This window comes from Macrobrachium nipponense, chromosome 1 (genome assembly GCF_015104395.2).
Source record: "Macrobrachium nipponense isolate FS-2020 chromosome 1, ASM1510439v2, whole genome shotgun sequence".
NCBI classification, from domain to species: domain Eukaryota; kingdom Metazoa; phylum Arthropoda; class Malacostraca; order Decapoda; family Palaemonidae; genus Macrobrachium; species Macrobrachium nipponense.
In genome coordinates, this window is record NC_087200.1 from 50,702,235 (window position 1) to 50,714,822 (window position 12,588).

Consider the following 12,588-nt stretch of genomic DNA (forward strand, 5'->3'; position numbering starts at 1 on the left):
TTAGACTTGCGATAATCTATACGCTAAGTCGGTTGGTATTGCACTTCCATCTTCAATGGAGTGTCTGGGGTTTTGTAGATCACTTACGAAGTCGGTATTATCTTTACGACGATGTGTTAAACTCATGGTTCGGTGAGGTTCTTGTAGAAAACACTAAGTATAAAAAATTATATATTCTTCTGAAGTTTTACATGGTGAAGATCAGATATGATTGTACAAGTCTTCTAATAACGATAGCTTGATCGCTTCTGCCAATGATGATGGCTAATCCTATTCCTCTACATGATAAAGCTTAGGTAAAGAGGTACAGGTCTTCTAATGACGATAGCTAACTCTGTTCTGCCCGTCTACCATCTCTGTTACAAGTTATGAAGGAACAGACAGTAGTTCGAACATATGAACATACATACAATGACATAGTTTCATACGAACACACAATCAAATGAGACACGCTACAGATCACGTAGGCCGTTTGAATCATAGGTCGGGGTAGTTGTCTCAAGCAGGGAGCTTGGACTGTTTCAAAACAAATGAATGACCACAGATGACGGCATGTCAACTTAGCCTACATACTTATTGTATACGTCATCTTTAGCGTCTCTAGTCTGATCACATTCCTGCAAGCAATCTTTTATATATATGGACTAACATTCCATATTTTTATTATGTAAACACTTACATTAGCTCGGTCAGCTACCAAAACCAACTACCGAATATTACTCAAACTTGACTTGCATTTGACTTATAGGAGTGTGATACAGACACTATGTGAATATATATATATATAAGTAAATAAAAATTCATGGTGTACATAAATTGATTCAAGTAATAAAATATAAAACAATGATATTGGTAAATAATAGTGATCACGTGATATATAATGATACAGTTTTTTCACTTCATCTCATTAAGATACATATGCTACAGAAAATACTAATGTACTCTGATAATTGCATAGAATGAAGATTAACATGATAAAAATCATATTTTAACTGATAAAAAATTTCATATATGAATTGATAAAATTATTAATGTTTATGCTGATTGATTCGTTGATTTTTATGCTAACTGTTATATATCTGCGGATATTGTTAAGATAAAAGGTAACTGATTGATTATAGGCTACCTGATTTGTTTATACATATGTATATGGATTCATATAATTATGATTAATATATGTGCACTTTAAATAGATTCCTACTGCGTACACGCAAAGATATATTTAGATTCTGTTATTTATGATCATTTATATAAGAGATTCCCAGTGCGTACACGCAAAAAATATATTTCGATTCTGTTATTTATGATCATTTATATATATAGGATACATGATACTTTATATATATATAGGATACATGATACTTTATATATATAGGATACATGACCGAGGTTATACTACTTCACTTTTAACTAGCTTTCGAACAACTTTTCGTCCATTACACAGTTCCAGACAACCACCTATAGCCAATGAAACGGCCTTTTTCAATGGTTAAAACAAGGGGAAAATTTGCCTGGGCGGGTCCAACGTTCTATTTTGCGCTCATACTTATTCTCCGCATCCTAAGCTACACGATTACGTTCGCGATGAATAAAAAAACATCCCCAGCACGAGTCCTTCGCCAGCAAAGTAGAGTTGAATATCCTTCGGGTCGTAAACGTCGGAAGTATGTCCCTTTCGTAGTCGATTCCGACAGTCGCTGGAGCGTTCCGCATCAAAACGAGATTAACGACGAGATACGGTGTCGGTCGAAGAAGTCCATGAAATTCCTTTCACATTGTAGGCGGTTGTTACTTGACTGTAGTCGTCCGCTGCGACGAACGATTTTTTGAAGTTGCGATGTGAAACTCTCGTACTGCAGGATACTGTAACCAGGTTCCATTAATCAGCCTGCAAGTGAAATTATACTTGTCACAAGGGCAAAGTAAATTCAGACGACATCCAAATACAGGGGAGGGGAGAGAGCCATTTAGACCAGACTTAACCCACATGAATTCGCTGATATTTTGGAATTCAAAGAGTCCGCTGTACAAACTTTTTTATCCATGGCATTAACAATGAGTGAACCTATCCAGGTCTATGATGACTTGTAAAAATATCCATAATTATAAAAAATAAATAGATATCATTACGAATCACAAAGAAAATTCGATATTACTGGTAGTAAGTTACTAGACAAAGAAGTGGAAAATGGAGCTATTTGTAATATTGCCAGGCAACATAAGAGTCAAAGAGAATATTAATCATGATTCTATGTGCCCTAACAAAAGTTTCATATTCAATTTTCTCGCGCGCATCCTCTGAGGTTATTTTTTTAAAAACTTTATTAATAGGTAGGAGATGCAACGAAAAAAACCCACTATGTAACTAATTTCTAAATAAACTTTGGGTTTTCCAAGAAAATGTGACATTTTCCCATGAATGTTTTACTTGAATTGTAATAGGCTAATGTTGCAAGTAAATTTTTCATATATACATATCTTGATACTTCTAAATGTCTATGAGGTTCAGAAAAAATTAATTCATTTTGATGTTATATAAATTCTTTTTCCTTATTTTGTTTATTAATTTTAAAATGATTGCAAGTTGCATTGCGCATACCGATAGACACCTGTACCTAACGTCTGCCTTGCCCATGAGAAGTTCGGGCTAAGCATTCCTTTCTCCAGTCAATCTGCTTTTGCAAGCAGAGACGACACACAGATGAAACCTGTGTAAGCAGATTATTGAGGTTAAAAGGAACAAATGCTGATACGGCAATGATGACGTCGTCACTTGGCAGGAGATTGCTCTCAGCCAGCTAAGAGTTACGTTACTTGCTGTAAGAGATACGACTTTAGGATAAATTTTTTGTTTTTTAATACTCGACCCACATGAGAAGAATGTCTGAAAAAAAACAGTACCAAAATTGAACAATATATTAGTTTCATGCTGGAAATCTGCATAATTGTAATTATGTTAAATTAAATATTCCTTATTCAAACTAATGAAAAAAGGTTTCCATACAAATTCTATATATATTATTAGCCCTGTATAAGATTCATATAGGATTATTTCATAGATAACATTTTCACTTCTAGACTTCCTGACTTTAAAATCTCTTTTATTTTATTTTATTTATTTATTTATTTATTATTATTATTATTATTGACTACGAATATAAATCACCGGGACAGACAATATGTCAGTAGGTTTTGGATATGCGTTTGAACTTTTAGCTTATTTGTCATTACTAAAGCGTTAAGTTAGAGTTCAAATCTTTACGCATATGTTATATTTGGATATTTAATTATCTATGGTTACGTTTTGCTTATTGTTTTATCGTGATTCCTTTTTATTATAATTTGTAACCCTTCCGACTTCTTACGGAGTGTATTATATTGACTCCACTTGTATCCATATTTATCTATTTATCTTATATATTTTATTTATTTATTTAATATTTTTTTATATATATTTGATAAATTAATGGTTGGCTTGAATATGTGGAAAAGTGTTTCTAGCGGCGTACCGTATAAGGCTACTTGCGGCATCAATTCTATAGATACAAGATATAAATGATAAAGGTATTTAAAACCGCGAGAACCGCTATAAACCAGTTCGGATCCAATATCACGAGTTGTAACTCGTAAGACATTGACACTTCCTATTTAATTATCAGTTATTCTACCAAACCGATTGACTCTGGGTGATAAAATATATTATTGGTTTTCTTAATGGAAAGGAATTCACACCACGTGTTAAGGAGATTATTATTGATTTACACCACCCGAGTCACAGATTATTATGTGTTGAATTCCATATTTACTGATTTAGCACTCATAAATATTCGTAACGCACTCAATTGCGGTGTTTGTTTTTAGTGCTATTAATTCTATATAACGTGTCAAGGAACTATTAACACTAAGAAGTGTTTATTCCCTCTGTCAGACTCGTAATTCTGTTAATAATTCTACGTATATTCTTTCAAGGATTGATTTGGCACAGGATAGGCCCTTAAACTGACAGGTGTCTTAGTGTATCCCTTGTTTTCATGACACTTGGTTACAATTAGTTATGTGCTTTTTATATCTGTAAGCATTGTAGGGCCAGTAAAATAGTGATTTGGCTTTCTGTGACATACTATGGAACCCTGGATGACGGAATGCAACCAGTTTATGACGATTGGTATGAAAGAGATTATTATTACTACCTGGTCGTTAGTCATCTGCTGTGTTCTTCGGGTTTTCCTCGTCACGGACCTACCTATAATACTATTACATTTGATTACATTATTCTGATACACATACCTTAAGTATACTTTTGCTTTAGGGTTTCTGCTCGAAGTGTGTATTGTTTTTGCTTAGCTGCTGCTGACCCTGTTTTCGTTCGAAGTGTTTATTATTTTGCTTATTGCTGCTGACTCTTGCTTTGTTCAGTTTGTAACAGTTCTGCGCTCCGACCCAGATATTCAATGCTCGCGATCTCTTGGTTTAAGGAATTTTCTTGTTTAGATACGGTTTTAACAATAGGCATGGATGTTTCTATATCTTTTAGTCCAATTAATGGTTCTTTGCTGTATGGTGCGGGATTGCGGGATAATGCGTCAGCTATGATAATTGCTTTCCCAGGTAGATATCTTAACTTGGCTCCAAAGACTTGAATGATCATTTGTCACCGTTCCGAGTCCTTTTGGACTGTGATTAAAGCCTTTGAAAAACTCGGTAAAGGACTCATGTTCAGTAAGGACTTTATCAGGATAGCCATAGATTATGAACTTAAAATGTACTAGTTAGTTAAAGATACCTAGCCCTTCCTTGCCTATTACTGCATATTTACTTTCAGAGGGCTTTAGTTTACGTGAATAAAAAGCTATAGGAAAGAACTGTTTATCATATTGCTGAAGTAGTATCCCTCTTACCCCTTGGTCTGAGGCGTCTGTTGCAATAAAAAAAATTCCTTATTTAAATCAGGGATTTTTTAAGTTAGGTGAGCTGCATTATTCGCTTTTAAGATATCGAACGCCTGTTGATGCTTTTCAGACCATAATAAATCTACGCTCTTCTTCGTAAGATCTGTTAAAGGAGCTGTCATGATTGAAGAGTTACATATTTACATACGATTGTAATACCCACTACAGCGCAAAAGTGCTGTATCCCCCTTTTACGTTAATAAGTACCGGAAAGTTATGAATAGCCGACACCTTACCATGGACTACTTTTAAGACCTTGACCAGACACATAAAACCTAGATAAACATGTTCGGTTTTAAAAAACTCACATTTAGATATTTTACTCTGAGATTATTTGTCTTTGTCTCTGTAGCACTAGCTCTACTTTATGTGAATGTACTTCTAAGGCATTAGAAAAGATTACAAGATCATCCATATAGGCATGTAGGTTATCCCCTAAAAGTCTCCAAACACTATATTGTAATTGGGGCGCAACGTAAGCCGGAGGCATACGTAAGAAATTGATAATGTCCCCTGAGTGTGCTGAAAACGGAGTATGAGGTACAATCACTTAGGTAATGGTATCTGGTAAAAGCTTTTAAGTAAGTCCAAGTTGGTGAAAAAAATTTATTCTAACCTAACAGAGATAAGATGTCGTCGGTACATCGCACTGGAAACTATCGGAAGTCGTTTCCTTGTTTAAGCGACAGTAATCTGCGCAGATACGCCAAGTCCGATCTTTTATGGCATGACGTTTGAGGGAAAAATTATATGGGCTATTTGATTTCCTGATGGCTCCTATTACTAACATTTTTCAACTTCGTCATTTATCTCTATTTTAAAATTTCATTGAGAATCTATACGAAGGTACGTAAATAGCTTTATGTTTGTCCTTAGACCGTGTTTTGTGTTAAATTACATCCGTTTTTCCCATAGATCACTCGCAAGTGGAGAAACTTCCTGGTATTCAGGTAAAAGATAAAAAAAAAAATTTCTGCTGAATCACCTCTGCTTGAATGACTTTACGGATATTACTTTATTTTTGATAGATTATCAGAGAGATTCATCCACGACCGGTTGGGCGTGATTAAAAAATTAGCAACAATAAAAAATGCGATATTTATAACTTCCGTATCCACGATATGTATACTTTTAGGGCTTTGTTCGCGGAAATCGTTATATTTCAGAGTGTCGGGAAGGATTAAAATTTCATTTCCCAGCAAAGTCTTTTTACACGCACTAAGACATTCGAGGGTGCATGCTTCTCGAGATTTTGCGTGCAAAGTACGACTGCGGTTGTGGGAGAATTCTGTTGGGTCATTTGAACAATGTTACGATTTATGAGACAAATGTATAGTTCCTTTATATAAGTTATTATTTGATTAACTGTCTCATTTTTGTTCAAACGGATTTTAATATGTTTGAAGGTTTATAGGATTTTCCTTTGATAAACACGCCTTATTTTTGCAGGATGTAAGATAATATTTTGTATACCCCTAGATGAATCTTACAATTACACTAGATACAGATCAATGGGTTTATACTATAGAGGTATCTGTAAGCGCTCGCTTATCCGGACTTCTCATTAGGGAAGTTCGAACAACAGACGGTGAGTCCGTAAATACAGGATATTACGTCTACTAAAGAAATAAACAAGATATTCTAATTTTTATGGCGCGTACAGTCGGGCTTTATCCACCACTACTTATAATAACTTATGTATTAAAAAAAAACGAAAACCTGCTCTGATTACTTTATACGGTCGTGTGTTTCATAGGAAAAATCCTTTTTAATTCAAAAAGATATCGGTATGTATGAACCAACATCGCTTTTCCCCACTCTGCTAGAGTCGCTTATTGTATGGAATTTGCTATGCTTTGAACACTTCGGCAGATCTGACTAACCTTGACCGCTTGACTAGGTGACACAGTCACCGAGTTTGCTTGTTTGATTCTGAACGGGCTACTGTTTCTATTTCTTTTTGTAATAATTAGGATCCTTCTCTTTATTACCATCGGCAACGTATTGTGTGTTTTTAGCATTATGTTGCTGGTTACGTATAAAGCAATGAATGACGAACTATTAGGAACTGAGCGATTACTAATAAGACAAGTTATCACTACTGCATTTAATATTAACTGTTTGTACTTCATTCTTTGCTAAAATTTGAAATAGTGAGGGATCCTGGTCAGCGCATTTAGCCTGATGAAAGTTTTTTACAGACATGTTATTCCTTGCAATCCAGCCATATTTTTAAAGTTAAGTTGAGTCATTGAGGTTCGATATTTTATATTACTCAAAAAACTCAAGGCTAAAACTGCGATCGGGACTTGCAAAGGAGCATTTATTGTCATGACCCGAAATAGTGTTACCTCTAATTTATCTAGATTTGTACGGGTGTTCCACTTGTTTTTGTGTGTTTTCTAATCACTACGGTGCCTAACGACCCTATCCATGCATCTGTATAAATACAGACGTCCACTGCGTAAACGCATATTCACTGTTTAATATGATTTGTTACGTAAGGGATTAATAATCACCCAAAATGATAAAATTAACATAGTATATGATTATGATATTTCAGTAGAACTTCTGGAAACAGACACTCAAAGATAAAAAACTCGCAGTAGCGAAATCTCAATGATGTAGATAATTTCTGTAAAAAAGTAAGATTAAGAATGTCTCGTAACTTCAGCCACAGGAATAACGAAATTCGACCTGCAAAGGAAACACTCAAAGTTACTCCAAATGAATAAAAAATTGTACTTAGCTTGCTTTTGTGGGAAGTCACGGTGTTCCGATAACGACACACGGCCTTGGTCCTCCTTCTCTATTTAGCGGATGACCTGGTTTGGCTTCAGTATCCCCCGTGCGCGTTGTTTCGATGATTCGAGCCCTTGAAAGATCCGATGCTGCAGACGCGTTCGGTTTGTTTCTTGGAGTGCCGGAAACGCTCACTAACGATGTTTTCTTGAATGATTCTAATGAGAGACGAAGCTTGCGTTGTCGTAGGAAAAAGGACACGTCGGTTTTGTTTCTTGAAGTTATTCACTAACGATGATACTAAGTTGCTTGACGAATCTTGTTGTTTTCTGAAGTCGCTCACTAACGATGATACTATGTTGCTTGAAGAATCTGCTGCTTTCGTCGTCGTTGACTTCATGATTTATTATTCTGTTTTTTCTTCGTAGGACATTGTAGAGTTCTTCTGGTACGCTGGCCACCAATATTAGGGCTTGTGCCTTGTATGATAAGGCGCCCTATGAGGTAATGTTAGACTTGCGATAATCTATACGCTAAGTCGGTTGGTATTGCACTTCCATCTTCAATGGAGTGTCTGGGGTTTTGTAGATCACTTACGAAGTCGGTATTATCTTTACGACGATGTGTTAAACTCATGGTTCGGTGAGGTTCTTGTAGAAAACACTATATTCTTCTGAAGTTTTACATGGTGAAGATCAGATATGATTGTACAAGTCTTCTAATAACGATAGCTTGATCGCTTCTGCCAATGATGATGGCTAATCCTATTCCTCTACATGATAAAGCTTAGGTAAAGAGGTACAGGTCTTCTAATGACGATAGCTAACTCTGTTCTGCCCGTCTACCATCTCTGTTACAAGTTATGAAGGAACAGACAGTAGTTCGAACATATGAACATACATACAATGACATAGTTTCATACGAACACACAATCAAATGAGACACGCTACAGATCACGTAGGCCGTTTGAATCATAGGTCGGGGTAGTTGTCTCAAGCAGGGAGCTTGGACTGTTTCAAAACAAATGAATGACCACAGATGACGGCATGTCAACTTAGCCTACATACTTATTGTATACGTCATCTTTAGCGTCTCTAGTCTGATCACATTCCTGCAAGCAATCTTTTATATATATGGACTAACATTCCATATTTTTATTATGTAAACACTTACATATATATATATATATATATATGCACACACATTGAACACACACGCACACACACATATATATATAGACCTGCTTGTTGGTGTGTGCGCAAATAACCTCATAAATATGTAGACAGCATAAATATTTCTTTCACCTTTCAACATAGATGAATCTTTTTTAAACTGCTATTCATTTCCTCATCCATCCGCCCTTCTACTGACCGTTCTTCCAATCTACGCATAGTGCCATAGCGAACAACATTGAATCGTGCATCCCAATTACGTTAACTTTCCTTTTTTCAACGATCTCCCCTAATCATTGTATTTCCTCATCCCTTCCTTCGCTACTTGAATTCACCCCTCACCATCTCTTATTTTTAAGCGACTAAACGCCCTCCCTTTTTCCAATCCTCCTCTCTCATTGTTCCTCACTTGCTTGAGAGAGGTTATTATCATCCGCTTTGCTAACTATGCCCAATTTCGCATGGAGACCGTACCCATTTTGCATTGACTTCAGGACAGGACGGACCGATTACATGATCAGCTAATGGTTGAATTGCCTTTATTAGTGTCTTTTTTTTTTTCCTCGGCCAAATCAGAGATAACGCACCTGACCTCAAGGGTCACGTGACCCGGCAGAGCAATTTTGCCCCAACAAAGGGGAATGATCGTTAATTCTTTTATGGGTCATGTAATGCAGCGTCGTCTTTTTGAAGCTCTGTGCAAAGTTGATTGGCAATGGCCTTTGTAAGCCAGGTTTCAAAGGGGATTCGCTGTTCTGTCAGGGAATTCATTTTATATTGGAAAAACCCATTTCATCTTTTATAGACTTTGATGAAAGTGGTAAATATCCTCCAGCAAAGGATTCGATTTAGATACTCCTTTGTAAGGTTTGCATTTCATCAATAGTTTTTATCGTGATATGTTAGTCATTCTTGTCCAGAACCGGTCATAATGTAGGAGTATGCAATTAGCAAATTTATGATGCGCCTGTCATGAAACCTCTCGTGTTTTTCTATGCATATTTGAAACGTTATTTGGCTGCTGCTCTTGACTGGTAGAGCGAAGATTATCTCGAAGAGTTGGAATGGTCGAGCATTTTGTGTGAAGATATGGGGAGGGCCCACGGGTCACTAGCTGTATGTGTCTGTATCATAAAATAATGCTCGCCGCTGACCTGTATTTGGTTAAATTTGATTCAGTTAGCTGTCAGAGAATAATGATGAAGATAAAATATCAAAAAGACGGTCCGCAAATCCATAAAGAAAGGTCATAGAAGACCTAGACCGATGTAATTCGAGGGCGAAAGAGGGAGAGAACTCATTGCTCATCTAACCCCGTAACCAAAAATTTCTGACAAAAACATTAATGAGCAGTTACAATTTTCAGCATATTGACGTTGCTCTCGGCATGTTCAAGTATTGAAAACCGCCTCAAACATTAATGGCAAAATGTTTAAAAGTCGCTTTGAAAACTCTGAAACCATTAACTACAGGAAGGAAATCGTTTAATTCTGATCATGATTAGGGAAAGGTTATGATGACCTACCATGATTGGGCTATTGTCTTAGAGGTGGTGTGCTACAGTAAATAGTAGACAAATCAAAATATTCCCCGTAATAACGTTTTCAATATTATATCGAAACTTTTCACCAAAATGTAGTGGAAAGTGAAGATTTTATACTGAAAGTGGTTTTCTTTTCAAAAGAATATCATATGAAGTATTAATCTCCTACCCAACAAAAGATAAACAAGATCAGAAACCCCCGGCTTCTTAGGAAAAAAAAAAATAAAAATAGAGAATTTCGTTGAATCTCGACCAAAATGCTCAAGTATCTAACGCATCCATAGGTATCTATCTATATCTGTGAAGGCATCCATCTCAACAAGAACTATCGCATCCTTTCAAACGTTAATTGTCCTCTTATTAGAGAACGCCTTCAGAAAAAGAAATTGTTTGGGTGCATTTTGTTCGTACTTGCATAATGGTTTTCTTTTTTCTTCTTCTTCTTTTTAACTCATGCTTCTCCTACTCAGTATGTCCTTTACTAGCAACAGAATATACAGAACTAAAAAGGAGGCTAGCACGTCACTCTGGGTAACTTGCCGTTTTGATTGACTGCAAATAAATTGCCATCAAAGTTTAGCGGAGTTATGGCCCTTTTTATTAGATTATTGTTCATATCATTATTACTCGGCTTTAAACTCGAATGCGAAGGAAGATTTATGCAAGTTAAAGACACATAATTCCACGCGCGAATCAAATGGAAATTAGATTGATAACAAATTTAAAGGCCTTCACACTCAATGTTTCATTCTCGCGAACAAGTTCGTCATGTTGAACGATATATTTTTTTCAGTTTTTAATGCAGAAACTGGTGGCAGTAGCAACTCAAAGCCATTATCTTTCCTAAAGCAGGTGGATACAAAGAGCAGGAAGAAAATAAACCGAAACTTGAAAGATGGGAGAGGAAAAGAATCGAGAAAAAGGATGATGAAAAATTAAAGGAGTCAGGAAAATGAAAGATAGATGAAAAGAACAGGAGGAATCGAGCCAGGGAAAGATAAGGGAAGAGAATACCAATGAGAGTTTCTTCAAATTAAATCATTCTAAAAACGTTAAAGAGAGATCAGTTACAGGTGGAGTGGGATTGATCTGATTTAAGACAAACCAAAATCACTGGAAGTGGCAATATATCATATATTTCCCAAATTGTTAATCATTTTGGCTCCACCTGAAGCTAACGTCGCTCTATAAAGATAAAACCAAATAAATGCTACCTTAACTTTTCATGTACCAATACCCTTGAGGTACACCACCCTCGAGAAATCGGGTTTTACTCGTTATATGACCCCTACTGGACTGGTTAGTATTTTCGCCCAGCACAGTTTATAGCAGATCCATGGCATTATCACTCGCCCTTTATCTGCTGTTTTTGGTTTATCGTCGGCGGTTGGAAGTGTCTATCGTTGTAAATAGGTTGTTTGTTTGTATGGTGTTTTTACTTGCATGGAACCAGAAATTCACATCTCTCACCCCTCAGTAAAATGCCCGAGATTCGAACTCGCGGCCACCGAGGTGGCATGCTAACACCAAACCGACCACGCCACTGAGGCACTTGTAAATAGTGAAAGGAAACCATGACTCATCATGAGAAGAAACGACCGCCGTCTTCTGGCTTCTTTACGAATGAAACTCGGCCTCTAACGTAGAAGAAGAGATCCGACAGTGAGCAGGCAACGCCTCTACAATCCACCCCTTCACCACCACCCTTGTTCCCCCTTACCCCTTCTCCTCCTCCTCAAAGCAACCTCCATATCCAGAAATATTTCTTCTGGTGGCAGTTTATTCCATGTGTCATATTTTGTAGGTGAAGAAGTTCCCACAGTGCGATGTGCTGTATCTCTTCAGTTCTAGTTTCCATCCATTATTTCTTTCCTGATTTTCGTTCAATGTGAAGGGGTTACCGTCTGCTTTTGTTATGCCTTTCAGTATTTTGAATGTCTCTATTGGTTGTCCTTGCAATCGTCGTGTTTCTAGGTCATACATGTTCAGGCTCTCTCTAGTCGTCTTTGGTAACCTACTGGCTCGTACTTGTACCCCTTCTAGTCTATTTATGTCCTTTCTTAGAGCTGGTGACCAAAACTGTACTGCTTATCAAGATGGGGTCTAACTATTGATGTGTAGAGCTTCCGCACTGTTTCCTTGTTCCTGTATTTGAACTGCCTCTTTATGTATTCCACTAGAT